Raw genomic sequence first — 16,233 nt, forward strand, 5'->3', positions numbered from 1 at the left:
AACAACAAAGGTACACCCTCCCCAGTCAATCTTGCAAAATCATCCTTAAAAGCACCAGAGACTTCTACCCAAATTGGGAGTGCTGTACTACTGACTAGTCAAGTAACATCCTGTTTGTAGTCATACGCAGTGTATCATGTCCTACAGTTAATGTCCCAAACTCCTCCATCACCATCCCCTGGAATGTCCTATCCTAGCTGCAAGATAGACCAACCAGAGGCACTGGGATGATGGTGTACTATAGGGAGGGATTGGGAATTCTGAACGTCGGCTCAAGATGATGAGAACACTCATGGCATCAGAAGAAACCTCTTGTTGGTTACCATTAACTAATGATGACAGACTGCTGAATCAATACACCATCACATTGGACGTCATTTGGAAGAAGCATCAAGGGTAACAAGAGCACAAAATGTGCTCTGGGTGGAGGAATTCAAAAATCATCCCCAAGAGTAGCACCATGACTGACCAAGCTGGCTGAATTCCGAAGGATATATCTACAAGACTGAGCCAGTGGTAGATGATTGGAGAATCATTGAGGGAAAGGTGTACTTGACCTTGACCTTACCAATCAACCAGCCACAGTTGCATCTTTTTGTAATGCAAAGCCCTGTCTTCACACTGAGGGTCCCTTCCCTCATTTTGTGTGCCTCTACCACCATGCTAACTGGAATAGATTCAGATCTAGCACCTCAATATCGGGCATCCAGGAGCTCCAGAATGGCATTCAACCGCAAGCTGTGATCTCATATCACCTGCATATCCCTCACTCAACAATCACCAAGAAGCCAGGAGATCAATCCAGTTCCAATGAGAGGCAAACCAGGACATGTCAGGAGCTGCACCAGGTATACCTAAAAATTTGGTGCCAACCTGGGGAATGTGCTACATAAGATTACACACATGTTAAAGCAATCTCAACAACCAAGGTTTCAGATCAAAACTTTACAGTCCCATCAGAGCCAATCGTGAATAGTGTGGACTTTTAAATAGCTAACAGGATGAGAAGGCCCCATGAACATCCCCATCCTTAATGCTGTGGGGACCCAGCATGTCAGTGTAAAAGACCAGGCTGAACATTTGCATTTTCAGCCCAAAGTACCAAGTGGCTGACCCATCCTGGCCTCTTCCTTGAGATGCCCAGCATTTTCGATGCCAGTTTTCAGCCAGTTTGATTCATTTCACGATATCAAGAAAGGCTGAACACACCAAATAAGGGCAAGACCCTGAACGGCAATTGAAACAGTGCCACAATATTTGTACTAAGTTAGACAGGGAACCTGGGTTTCATTAGCTATTTTTTAAAACTTTATTATAATTGAATTAAAGGTTGCCTACAAGGGTAAAACTAGTCAAAATACTTAATTGTTGCCACCAGTCTCCTAGTCTATTTACTCTCCCATCAGACCATTTAATAATAGTTTGAAAAGCCCTAATTGTTTTAGCCTAAATTGGCCAGAATTTTATGTTGCTTGGATGGGTGCATGCCCAACCTCGAAGTGCATCAAATCATTTAAGATGATTTTGGGCATGTGCTCCAACATTGCACTGTTACACAATATTTTGGCCAGCAGCTGTAGGTGTGAGTCAGAAGTGCAACTGCTGACAATTGAGTTAATTTAAATGAATTAAACAGCAATTGACTGGGATTTTACATTGCCTGTCTGCCAAATGGTCGATGGATGGGCTGGTTGGCAAGGTGGTCTTTACTTTTGAGCTGCAATCTCAATCCTGGGCAGGATGAAAGTGAAGGCTCAAATAAAATTAACGTTATGTTTGGGGATTGAGGTTTGTGTATGATTGTTGCTCGGACGAGTCAACAGCTGTATTGCTGTCAGAACACTTTGGGATCACCAGCCTGCATGCTTCCTTTTCTCCATTCCCTTCCTTCCTGCAGTGCTCAGCCTTTCACAGCGTATGTTTCTTGCTGAATGGCCATTAACTGGCCAGCCAACATAATATTATATTAATAACGTGATCTCAAGTGGAGTGGGTTTCACATCCATTCCTGTGTGCTGACTTCAGGCGTGGCCCAAATGTAAAATTCAAGCCATTAACCTTTATGGTAGCCATTTTGTCAGTCTTAAACAAATAACTGATGTTTTCTTTAGATTTGCTTGTAGTTGATTTTTATTTTATGTTCTCTAATTTTTTAAACATGGATCTCAGTAACAGTTTGCTGGACAGTGGCGTTCATGCCACACAAGTGCCAGGCAATGACCATCTCCAGCGAGAGAATCTACCCATTTCCCCATTGCTGAATTGTCCATTATCAACATCCTGGGAGTTACCATTGACCAGAAACTAGACCAGCTATATAAATACTGTGGCTACAATAGCAGGCCAGAATTCTGTAGTGGGTAACTTGCCTCCTGACTCCCCAAAGCCTGTTCGTCATTTGCAAATCCCTAGTCAGTAGTGATGGACTAGTTTCAGCTGCTTGGATGTGTGTAGCTCCAACAACACTTTGAGGAGCTCAGTGCCATTCAGGACAAAGCAGTCCACTTGACTAGCATCCCATCCATCACCTTCAACATTTATTCCCTCCAGCACCAATACGCAATGGCAGCAGTGTGTACCATATTCATGATTCATTGCAGCAACTCACCAAAGTTCCTTCAGCACCTTCTGAACTTCTGACCTCTACTGTCTAGAAGGGCAAGAGCGGCAGATGAATAGGAATATTGCCAGCTGCAATTTTTCCTGCAAACTGCACACCACCCTAATTTGGAACTGTATCAACATTCGTTCATTGTTGCTGGGTCAAAATCCTTAAGCTCCCTCGCCAACAGCACTGAACATATCAACAATACATGGACTGCAGTGAATCACCACTGCCTTCTCAAGGTGAATTAAGGATGGGCAGTAAAAATGCTGGCCTAGCCATGAATCTCCATGAAAGAATAAAAAAACCTTCCCCTCTAAACTGTAAAGGACAAGCCTCTTTAATTTTTCCTTGCAGCTTATTTACTCTGACGTGGTCCATTGATGTGAATTCAGCCTTTGCATTAATCACAAATACTCAACAGTGGGCTTTCTCAATAATACTCACACTTTTGTTAGCTTTTCCCGTGCTTCAGCAAGAATTAGTAAGAATTGAGAATATGGGAAATAATTGAATATGATGATTTTTAAAAAGCAAGCGATGTGACACGGGATGGGGTGTATGAGTATTATGAAGCGATGATGGTTGGGGTGGTGGAGGAATTCTGCCTTCCCTTCGCAGACTGCATGACTGACCTTCACTAATATTAAAGTTGCTGCTTGGAGCTGATCTGATCCTAATGCTTCCCTGTCTCCCAGCCTCTGCACTTGTGGAAGTTGGAGACCGAGGCTACGTGTGGTGACTGTACCATCACCCATGTTATTTAATGTATTGAAAGTACCTGGAGCAAATGTGGAGAGGCTCTCCCCTTTTGAAGGTTGTTTGCAGGTTTATCTGCATGTCATTTTAAAAATAAAATGAAAAGTAGTGTTTCAGAGATGTCTGATCACATTAAATGCCTAAGTGTTTGGGCTTTTTCTGAGTACAAAGTATTGGTGCAATGTTCTGTATGGAAAAAGAAGTTACTTTGTTTTTTTTTCTCAGCATTATTATTTGAAATGCATTGCTCATAGGTTTTACTAGAGGATGGTGAAAGAAGGCTTAAGAGGGCTGGGATATAAGACCCAGAAATAATAGAAGAACCAGGACCCTGGATTTCTGTCCTTGGCCCTAGGTAAAAGCCACTGGTCCTAATAACGTTCTGGAAGTAGGTTTCTACTCCAGAACAGCCATGCCATGCTTTCAAAATCCAGTACAACTCCACGCTGGCATCCACCTGACAATGTAAAAATTTGCCCAGGTATATCTTGTCCACACAAAGCAGGACATTCAATTTGGCCAATTACTGCCCTCTCAGAATACTCTCAATCATCAGCATAGCAATGTAAGATGTTCGACACCTTATTATTAAGTAGCATTTACTTAGCAATAACCTGCTCACTGATGCTGAATCTGCACTACTTGGCTCTAGACTTTAGCCCAACATGCACAGTACAGTTGAATTCAAGAAAAGAAGCAACACTTGCATTTATTTAATTGTTCGTCCATTGTCATCGATGGGGACCTCGACACCATTAGTCAGGGTTGAGCGGAAGAGACCAATGGAAGGTCCAGTGGTTAAGAAGGTGGTCACTGCAAGCGTCGTGGAACACGAAGAGCAGGACAAGACATAGAAGATGTCCTAGTCATCCACTGCGCCTAGTCTCATCTCCAGCCGTCTTGACTCTTGTCTTGCCACTGGATCTAGATGGGAATTGAGAAGAGTGAGGCTGACGCTGCGCAACTCTCCCTCACTTTAATCCAAACCAAACGCTAGTTTCGACACCATCATCATCATCAGTGTCCTGTTCAACCCTTGAAGTCCTGTGGCGATGGGCGAGTGACGAAGCAGCAAGTGTGGATACGCTGGGAGCTGTACTCGCGGATCTGCACGCAGGCAGCTCAGGTCTCATGGTTGTTTTCCGCTGACCGAAGCAGCAGAGGAACTCGGCATCTACCTGGGCGACTGAGCAGTCCTCTTCAGGAACACACTGCTCACCTCTGTAGAATGAGGAAGGGGCTAGAAAAGGTGCCCTAAACATTGCCTGCTTCACTACACCCTGGCCAGTTTATCGCAGCTGGCGGGAATCCCATCTTGCGGTCGAATACAGAAAATAAAACACAAGGTGATACCGCTCACCATTGGCACTTGGAACGTGTGCATGCTTTTGGACAACCCTACAGCAGACAGACCAGAGAGAAGAACAGCCTTAGTGCCAGAGAGCTTGCAAGGTACAACATTGATATTGCAGCCCTGAGCGAAATTCGTCTTGCCAACGTAGGTCAGTTGACTGAAACTGGAGGTGGATACACTTTTTTCTGGAGCGGTCATGGCAACTATGAGCGCCGTGATGCTGGAGTTGGATTCGCCATCAGGAGTCACCTTGTTCGGAAACTTGATAGTCTACCCAAGGGTGTGAACGACAGGCTTATGACATTACAGCTTCTGCTACAGAACAGAAGTCAAGCCACCCTGACTAGCGCCTATGCCCCCACAATGAACAACCCAGACGAGATGAAAGACAAGTTCTGTGAAGAACTAGACACCCTACTATCAGCGGTGAGCAGTACTGACAAGCTGATCTTGCTTGGCGATTTCAATGCAAGAGTAGGGTGTGACTCTGCAACCTGGCAGGGAGTCATTGGGAGGCATGGAGTGGGCAAGTCTAACAGTTAACGGTCTACTCCTTAATGAAGACTTGTGCAGCACACAACCTCCTCATCACCCACACAACCTTCCGTCTGCCTACCCGTAACAAGACGACCTGGATACACCCCTGCTCTAAGCATTGGCATCTTATCAACCATGTCATTGTCAGGAGAAAAGACAGGCAGAAGGTCAGAGTAACCAAGGCCATGTGTGGTGCTGATTGCTGGACAGATCACAGGCTCATTGTCTCCAAAATGAGGCTCTGCATCAGACCCAAGAGGCGACCACAAGGAAGCAGGGTTATTTATTTAGTACTTTCATGACCACTGGCTTTCGCTAAGTGCTTTACAACCAATATAGTACTTTTTTGAAATGGAGGAACAGCTGTACTGTAGGGAAACATTACAGACGCGGGTTGATGGGTTTTTGATGAGAGAGGGGATTAAGGGTTATGGGGAGAAAGCGGGAAAGTGGAACTGAGCAGCGACAGATCAGCCATGATCTTATTGAATGGCGGGGCAGGCTCGAAGGGCTAGATGGCCTACTCCTGCTCCTATTTCTTATGTTCTTATGAAACAAGGTGAAATTGAGTGTGTTTGACATCAAGGGAGCATTTGACCGAATGTAGTATCAAGGAGCCCTGGCAGCATTTAAATCAATGGGAATAGAGGGGGGAAACTCACCACTTTTTAAAATCATAAAGCACAATGAATTGTGGTTGTGGCTCTTGGAGGACATAAGAACATAAGAAATAGGAGCAGGGGTAGGCCATCTAGCCCTTCGAGCCTGCCCTGCCATTCAATAAGATCATGGCTGATCTGTCGTGGCTCAGTTCCACATTCCCGCCCTCTCCCCATATGTGCATGAGTCGCAAAAACTCAGCCTGCAGGTGCAGCAGGTGGTCAGGAAGGCTAATGGGATGCTGGCCTTCATAGCGAGGGGGATTGAATATAAAAGTAGGGAGGTCTTGCTGCAGCTGTATAGGGCATTGGTGAGGCCACAGCTGGAGTACTGTGTGCAGTTTTGGTCGCTGCACTTATGCAAGGATATTTTGGCCTTGGAGGGAGTGCAGAGGAGGTTTACTAGGCTGATACCGGAGTTGAGGGGGTTGAGCTATGAGGAGCGGCTGAATAAACTAGGCTTGTACTCGTTAGAGTTTAGAAGAATGAGGGGAGATCTCATTGAGACGTATAAGATAATGAATGGGATGGATGGATCCCGCTCAGAAAGGACAGTAGGACTAGGGGGCACAGCCTCAAGATAAAGGGGGGGGGGGTGGTTTAGAACGGAGTTGAGGAGGAACTTCTTCACTCAAAGGGTGGCGGATCTCTGGAATTCTCCGCCCGTTGAAGTGGTGGAGGCTGCCTCGCTAAATATTTTTAAGACGCGGGTTGATGGGTTTTTGATAAGCGAGTCAATCATCTCAGACCCAGGACATCACTGCAGGACTTCCTCAGCATAATGTACTAGGCTTAACCATCTTCAGTTGTTTCATTGATATCCTTCCCTCCATCATCCAAGGTCACAAGTGCCAATGCTCACTACTGATTGCGAATGATAAACATGGTGCAATGTGTCATGCTGAAGCAGCCCATGGCAGTATATTGCAAAAGCTGGATAACATTTAGGCTTGGACTGAAAAGTGCTAAGTGACAGTGTGCCACACCAATGATCACCTCCAAAAGAGAATCGCATCATCTTGCTTTGATGTTCAATGGCTTTGTCATCACTGAATTTCCCACCATCAACATCATAGGGGTTACCATTGACTCGAAGTTTATTTGGGCCAGTCATATTAATACTGTAGCTACAAGAAAAGGTTGGAGGTGGGAATTCTGCAGGGAGTAACTCATTTTCTGACTTTCCAAATGTCTACCTGCCATCTGCAAGGCACTTGCCAGAATGAGTGCAGCTCCAGCAGCACAAAATAGTTTGACACCATTCAGGATAAAACAACCTGCTTGATCAATACCCCATAATCCCCCTTAAACATTCACTTTCTCCATCACCAGCACCGAGTGGCAGTAGTGTATATAATCTGCAAGATGCACTGCAACAACTCACCCAGCCTCATTCAATTGCACCTTCCATACCTGTGACTTGTATGACGTAGCAGGACAAGGACGGCAGTCACATAGGAACACCGTCCCTTGCACGTTCCCCTTCAAGCCACACACCGTTCTGACTTGGAATCAAATCACTTCCTTCACTGTTGCCACGTCAGATACCAGGAATTCCTTAACAGCACTGAGTGTACCTACACCACATTAACTGCAGCTGTTTAGGCCAGCAATTGGAGCTGTGGCTTAGTTGGTTAAAGTGCTTGTCCAGTAAACAGAAGATCTTGAGTTCAAATCTCAGTGGTGCACCAGTCTGTTTAGTGACAGCATGGACTTGAATCAAAATCAACCAGGACTAGCTTTGGGAAGAATACAGTGCCTGTTCGGATACACTGAGGGAGAACTAGCATGGCCAATGCACCTAAACAGCCTGTCTTTCAGACTGTGGGAGGAAACTGGAGCATTCGGAGAAAGCCCATGCAGATATGGGGAGAACGTGCAGTCTCTGTACAGACAGTGACCCAAACCAGGAATTGAACTCAGGTCGCTGGTGCTGTGAGCCACTGCTACTGTGCCGCCCCAATGTACATTGACTTATAACAGGATTTTATCGGACTTGGCTGAAACTTTTTAATGCATTATTTTTTGAACAATACATCTAAAGCTGAAAATGTCATCCATTTTATTGGATACACTCAATCTTTTCATTGGTATGGGAAAACCAACTGTTCTTAAGATATCTATTAATACTGCTTTTTTAATTGTCCACTAGGTGATGTAGTGGAGCAGATCAAGTTGATTTGTATTTTCCTGTGAAAAAATTGTTCCAACAATGTAGACTCATTTCCTGACATTTTAGTTGTTTTTCTCTCTATGTTGTGAAGTTTTACTTGGAGCGAATATATTTGGTTGTTTGTGGCTGTTCTGACACATTGCCAGCTCCCCTGGGCAGTATCTGGTGCATGGTGGTCTTGATTTCCAGGAAGCTGATGGTGTTGATGCCTGCTATAATGGGTCAGGCAGGAAGCCTAACCCGTGATGTACCCAGAAACATTAATCACAAAGTAGATTGTGACGCTTATTGCCTTGGGATAGATGCTGGTGTTGGGTGAAGTTGCTTTGTCATCTTATAGATGTAAATGGTGTAACCTCTCTTTGTCAACCTTCTCTGCTTCTTGCCACTGTTTGCTGGTGCTTTAAGGCTTTCTTGTCTCCTTCAGGGGAGCTACTTTCTTCTCTTCAGGCATTTTCAAGCATAATTTTTATTACAGAAAAAAATGATAACCTAGATTTAATTGTCCTGAAAAACGCCATTATTGACACATTTAGACGTTCTGTTATTTCAGACTTTGGCGAGCGCTTTAAAGTGTTCTGACCACTGAAGTTGAAAGTTCTATTTCTGTATTTTGGTGTTGATTCAGACCCTGCAGCTAAAAGTCAAGAGTTTTTCCCCCTTTTTTAATGGTTATCTGGATTTATTTTAAGTAATTTCTTTAAATTTGTCACAAATCGGATTACATTAACACTGCAATTAAGTTACTGTGAACACCTCCGAGTCGCCGCATTCCTGTGCTTGTTCGGGGACACCTGAGGGAAAACTTAGCATGACCAGTACACCTAACCAGCATGTCTTTTGGACTATGGGAGGAAACCATAGGATCAGAGGAAACCTACGCAGACACGGAGAACATGCAGACTCTGCACAGACAGTGATCGAAGCCAGTAATCAAACCTGGGTCCCTGGCGCGGTGAAGGACCAGCGCTAATCGCTGTGTTACCGTGCTGCCGTAAAGTGCTGGAAAGGCCCTGCAGCTCATCTAGTCTGCACTAAATACCACTAAAGTCATACTAACCCCATTTTCAAGCACATCTTATGTCCCTGAATGTTAAGCTATTTCAAATGCTCGGCCAATTACTTTTTAAAGATTGTAAGATTTCCACTACTTTTCCCAGGCAGTGCATTCCAGATTCTCACCACTCTATGATCTTTGTTTCTCTCAAATCCCTGAGTCTCCTGCCCCTCATTCTAAAACTATGCCCCCTTGTGATTGACTCCAGAGCCAAGGGGAGCAGCTGCTGTTTATTCACCCTGTCCATACCCCTCAATCTTAAACATCTCAATCATCTCCCCCACTTCAGCCTTTCTGCTTTAAAGAACACAATCCAAGCCTACCTAGTCTCTCCTTAAGGCTCAAATGTTCCATCCCAGGCAACATCCTGGTGAACCTCCCCTGTTCCCCTCTAGCACACAAACATCCTTCCTACAATAAGATGACCAGAACACACACAGTACTCTAGCTGTAGCCTAACCAACGTTTTGTACAGCTGCAGCATAACTTCCATATTTCCTGTGTTCAATTTCATGAGGTTGTTGCTGTCCCTTTTCCTGAATTCTGCCCATATAGAACATTACAGCGCAGAACAGGCCCTTCGGCCCACGATGTTGCGCCGACCAGTTAAAAAGCAATGACCCTCTAACCTAAACCAATCCCTTTCCATCCATAAACCTATCCACGGATCTCTTAAACGCCCCCAAACTAGGCGCATTTACAACTGCAGCAGGCAGGGCATTCCAATCCCTCACCACCCTCTGGGTAAAGAACCTACCCCTGACATCCGTCCTATAACTACCACCCCTTAATTTAAAGCTATGCCCCCTCGTGCTAGCTTTCTCCATCCGAGGAAAAAGGCTATCGCTGTCCACCCTATCTAAACCTCTAATCATCTTATATGTTTCAATAAGGTCCCCTCTTGGCCGCCTTCTTTCTAACGAAAACAACCTCAAATCCCTCAGTCTCTCCTCATAGGACCTCCCCTCCATACCAGGCAACATCCTGGTAAACCTCCTCTGCACCCTCTCCAAAGCCTCCACATCCTTCCTATAATGTGGGGACCAGAACTGCACACAATACTCCAAGTGCGGCCGCACCAGAGTTTTGTACAGTTGCAACATGACGCTGCGGCTCCTAAATTCAATCCCCCTACCAATAAACGCCAAGACACCGTATGCCTTCCTAACAACCCTATCTACTTGATTCCCAACTTTCAGGGATCTATGTACACATACACCTAGATCTCTCTGTTCATCCACACTATTCAGAGTCCTACCGTTAGCCCTATACTCTACACATCCGTTATTCCTGCCAAAGTGAATTACCTCACACTTTTCCGCATTAAACTCCATCCGCCACCTCTCGGCCCAGCTCTGCAACTTGTCCAAGTCTCCCTGTAGACTATGACACCCTTCCTCACTATCTACCACACCTCCGACTTTGGTGTCATCAGCAAATTTACTAATCCACCCAACTATACCCTCATCCAGATCATTTATAAAAATTACAAACAGCAGTGGCCCCAAAACAGATCCCTGACGCACACCACTTGTAACTGAACTCCATGACGAATACTTACCATCAACCACCACCCTCTGTCTCCTATCTGCTAGCCAATTCCTGATCCAATTACCTAAATCACCCTCAATCCCATACATCTGCATTTTCTGCAGAAGCCTTCCATGGTGAACCTTATCAAACGCCTTACTAAAGTCCATATATGCCACGTCAACTGCCTTACCCCCATCCACCTCTTTGGTCACTTTCTCAAAGAACTCAATAAGGTTAGTAAGGCACGACCTACCCTCCACAAAACCATGCTGACTATCTCCAATCAATTCATTACTCTCTAAATAACTATAAATCCTATCCCTAATAATTTTTTCTAAAACCTTGCCCACAACAGAAGTAAGACTCACCGGTCTATAATTCCCGGGGAAGTCTCTGTTCCCCTTCTTAAACAATGGGACAACATTCGCTATCCTCCAATCTTCTGGCACTATATGTTCTTTTCCTGATTGAAGGCCAATGAGAAGTATCCATTCAACATCCTTCCAATGTCCTGCAGCTTCAGACACAGATTCCCTCTTGGGTCTCTAATGGGCCTTACTCTTTCCCTGGTTAACTTCTTCCCCTTATATCTTTATAGAATATTTTAGGATTCTCACTAATCTTGTTCGCAAGCTTTCTTTTCTCCTCCTAATTGCCTCCTATATTCCTCTCAGGCCACAGCTGAATTGCCCCCTTTGGACTTACTAAAAGTCTTTCTCTTTGTCCAGTTCTGAATTGTCCTAGACATCCAAGGTTCCCAGAACTTAGTGCTCCTACATTTTCCTCTATAGGAACATGTTGTACCTGTACTGTCCTTTTTTCCTTTGTGATAGCTCTAATAGTTTTTTCTAACTTTCCTCATTTTTGTTCTAAGGATTTCTATCCTGTATGTGTGCATTCATCAGTTTACTGATTCTATGGGATACTTGTTGGACTTCGGATCAGTGAAATTTCTCATCAAATTATAAGTACGTGTTATAGTAACAATTGCAATTGACAATTTATTTCTAAATATTCTAATTGAATTGAAACCATATAATTCAAATGACTAGCACACCTGAGTTCCCTCTGAATTTTTGCTAATTTATGTCACAAGTGTTTTCCTCCCCTGGTGTGGAGCACTATATTGCATTGTGTAGTTGTAAATTAAATTCCAACAAATGCTTTAAATGCTGTATCTACTTATAATCAACTAAATTTCTTCAGTGAAGGAGGAACTCTGTTAATGGTTTTGAAAATGTTTTCGTATTTGATTCTCTACCTTATGCCCTTCATAATGGATGTGCCCTTTTCTTGTACACTCATTTAAAACAAAAGGAAAAGCATCTGGCTAATACCTCCAATCTGTGATTTAATTTCTGTGGCTGGTATGTTACAATATGCCTTGTACTAGTAGAAGGCAGATTATCTGTTTTGAAGCTCTGATTTGATATGGCCGCTGGAAGTTGCATTAGAACACAAGAAATAGGAGCTAGAATAGCCTGTTTGGCTCTTTGAGCCTGTTCTGCCATTTACTTACTATCTCAATTCCACCTTCACACACTATCCTCATTTCTCTGGATTTCAGTACCTAAAAATCCATCAGTTTCTTGTCCTGAATATACTTGATGACTGAGCATCTGTAGCTCTGTCGTGTAAAGAATTTCAAAGATTCACAACCTTTTTAGTGAAGGAATTTCTCCTAATTTCTGTTTCAGATGACCAACCTTGTTTTTTGATACTGTGATACCTTGTTTTAGATTCCTCAGCCAGAAGGAACATTTTCTCAGCATCTACCATGTCAAGCCGTTTTAGATCACCCCTCTAAACTCCACAACGAATATAGACATAGCCTTAGTTTCGCCTCTTTTGGACAATCCCCTCATCTCAGGAATCAATCTAGTGAACCTTTGTTGCATTCCGTTTAGGACAAGATAATGAGATCATAACTATACTCATCGAGGCCCTGAATAATTGGACTGAGTTTTTTTTACTCGAATCCCTAGATACTGCTAAATGCAAACATTTTCCAGTCTATCACATTCAAAACATATCCTATTATTTAATCAATTTTACACTGTCATATTGTATTCCATTTGCTACATTGCACATTTATCTTGGCTGGCTGTGTCTCATTGTAGTTTTTTTGTATCCTCCTCACTGCTTATTTTCCTACCTAACTTTGTCTGATCAGCAAATTTGGATACATTACAGTCAATCCCTTCATTTAAACTAATATATTGTAAATATCTAAGGCCCAAATACAGATCCTTGCGACAGCCAGCCTGTCAATCCAGATGTTGTCCTGTCTATTCTTGCTCTTTTTCTGTCCATGAACCAATCTTCAATCGACATTAATATTATCCTCAATCCCTAATTTTCTGTAATATATTCTCATGTTGCACCTTATCGAATGCTTTTTGAAAATCCATCTACACTATACCCAGGTGTTTCCATGTATACATCTACTTAAAGCCTCAAAAGATCAAGGCTACTTCCCTTTCACAAGTTGTTTTTTCCTGCAAGACCACGTGCTAATCTGCGTGAGGTTCATTGTCCTTGGATCCAGAGGAGAAAGCAGATGCTGCTATATCTCTGCATTTTAATCTGATGAAAACTGCATTTCACTGGGGTATAATGTCCTAGATTCTGCAGTTTTATTGATGCAAAACTGTCAGCATGTATTCATTGACCTGTGAAACTAACAGAAACTTCTGGTGTTCACACATTCATAGTTAAAAGTGAAAAACCAGAAGTTGCTGTCAGTAATTCCCTGTTTTTGCACAGGGGTTGGTGTTGAAATTTATGCAGATGACAGCTTATATTAATTTTTCAGAGGGGCTGAGAGGTAAGTCTTTCCTCATTACAGCAAGCCCTTATCTACATCCTTATAAATCTACACTGCACATTTCTCATATTTTTATGTTTTCTAACATGGCTTATAATAACTAAGCTGATGACTGTCTGTGTGGAGTTTGCCCATTCTCCCTGTGAAGGGATGGCCTGGGAGGGACTCTTTTTCAGAGAGTTGGTGCAGATTCGATGGGCTAGGTGGCCTCCTTCACTAGGGGGAGCCTATCCATGCATTTTATTTCCTGATTTGCTGTTTGTGAGAATTCTTCATGTGATTGCCCTCTTATGTTTCGCAATCACTGTTGCAGAATGCTTGGAGATCCCCTTGACTTGTTGGGAAAGGGGAGAGACAATGCTACAGAGATTGCTAGATTTTTGTGAGCTGTTTTCTTTGTCAGTGGCACAACCCATTACTTTGTCATCGACTCCAAAATGACTGTTGTAGTCAGAATGACACTGGTAATGCACATTCTGTGAAAGTTGTGTTATTAATCTTGCTACTTGTGAGCAACTAGTATTTGTTGACTTGATGAGGGTTTAAACCTTCTCTTCTCAGATGTCTAATCAAATTTCTAAGAATGGAGACATATCTTAAGTGTTCTTTATATTCAGATTCTAAACACATAATCTAAAGTAATATCTGCTATCGTACCAATTTGTGGGTATAGCAAGCTATGATCTGCAAAACTGCTGAAGGATATATTAGAAGAATGGAACAGTGGATGGGAACTGTAATTCAATGCAAAAAAGAGATCCAATTTAAGTGCTAACATTTTAAATGGAGTAGAGGAACAGTTGAGTAGATGCACACATCATTAAAGTTGTTGAAAATAGATCAGGGCATTTGAAAGGCTAGCAGTTAGAATGCATTCAGATACAAACACAAGGAGCTAATGTTGAACTTTTATAAATCCTTCGACTGCTGCTGGATTAGCCATGGGTCAGCCATATTAGGAAAGGTATAAAAGTAAGAGAAATGTGCAGTGTAGATTTACAAGAATGTCACTGGATAAGGGCTAGCTGTAATGAGGAAAGACTTAACTTTCTCAGCCCCTCTGAAAAATAAAACCTAGCTCAGGTATTGACGAGCCGATGCTACCACCGTGGGTTGACTTGTTTCAAACTCCCATTGCTGTGAATAGTATCCTAAGGTACATTACACACTTATGAAAACGACCGACAGAAAAGCTCAGCTGATCCTTCAAGTCTGTCCACAGTTTGACAGCAAAAAGATTTTTATTTCTCCCCTCCCCCCTCAGGAAGTTAATCACTTGTTACAGCACAGAAACAAACCATTCAACATATCAGGTGAGAGCTGATGTTTTACTTCATAAAATAACTAATTTAATTCTGTCATGATCACATCATTATCTTTAATATTTTGATTTCAACCTTATTCTGCTTAAACTAATGTTTGTGGTAGAGCATTCCACATTCAAGAACCCACTCTAAATTGATACTTTCCTCACTACTTGATTACTTGTGTGATCATCTTGTACTTATCCCAGCCTCACCTGACCTACCAGGGCCCAGCAGGCTGCACTTAGCAAAGGTCTACCCTACTATTGTTAGAGTGGGGAGTTGGACTTGCCAGGACCCAAATGCCTATGATTTGAATCATGAAAATGTTAGTGTAATGTTTTAATTGCAGCCTTATTAATTTGCTTTGTTATGGAAAGAGCTTATTGAGTTAATAGGGGTTTTTCAATTGAGTGCTTCTAGTTTAAAGGATGCAGTAGCTGTACCCATTGTGATTCAAATCCCATCGATAGTTTGATGTTGTGAGATGTAAACGTTTCGATTTTCTTTGTTCCTGTTTGGACATTATCGTTATAGTACCGATCCACAAAGGAGGATCTGTGGGAAGTTTGGTCAGAAATCTCAAAGTTCCCAGATTAGTTTTACTTTGTGTTTTGACAGCAGGACGTATTGATATATTTGTTTTTGATGTATTACTGTGAATTTATTTGTCACTGCCTATATAGTCATTCATTTATAGTCTTAAGCCACAGTTTGATTGTAGTGCACATAGTACTGCTTTCTGAAATTAGAAATCATTAGAATTTGTGATATAAACTTAATATATCACAATAGTTCTGTTCAACTCTATGCCATGCTACATTACCAGATATTGCATGAGTTAACTCTCAGACCACAATCAATAAGGATAGGCAACGACGCCTTCTCCATGATCGCCCTCAACACTGGTGCCCCACAAGGCTGTGTTCTCTGCCCCCTGCCATACTCCTTATACACCTATGACTATGTGACCAAATTCCCCTCTAATTCGACTTTTAAGTTTGCTGATGACACTACCATAGTGGGTCAGATCTGAAACAATGATGAGACAGACTACAGAAATGAGATAGAGAATCTAGTGAGCTGGTGCGGCAACAATAATCTCTCCTTCCAATGTCAACAAAATGAAGGAGATTGTCATCAACTTCAGGAAGTGTAAAGGAGAACATGCCCCTGTCTACATCAACGGGGTTGAAGCAGAAAGGGTTGAGAGCTTCAAGTTTGTAGGTGGCCAAATCATCACCAGCCTATCCTGGTCTCCCCATGCTGACACTATAGTTAAGAGAGCCTATCAACACTATTTTCTCAGAAGACTAAGGAAATTTGGCATGTCAGCTACGACTCTGACCAACTTTTGCAGATGCACCATTGAAAGCATTCTTTCTGGTTGTATCACAGCTTGGTATGGCTTCTGCTCTGCCCAAG

General features: G+C 42.8%; 1 protein-coding gene across 3 annotated transcripts in view; it reads left to right on the forward strand.

The window, feature by feature from the left end:
• The window catches only part of lyst (lysosomal trafficking regulator), a 285,139-nt gene that overhangs the window by 40,193 nt on the left and 228,713 nt on the right, over window positions 1-16,233 (forward strand). The gene's annotated exons all lie outside the window — the stretch shown is intronic.

This window comes from Carcharhinus amblyrhynchos, chromosome 7 (assembly GCF_965287045.1).
Source record: "Carcharhinus amblyrhynchos chromosome 7, sCarAmb.v2.hapA, whole genome shotgun sequence".
Classification (NCBI taxonomy): Eukaryota; Metazoa; Chordata; class Chondrichthyes; order Carcharhiniformes; family Carcharhinidae; genus Carcharhinus; species Carcharhinus amblyrhynchos.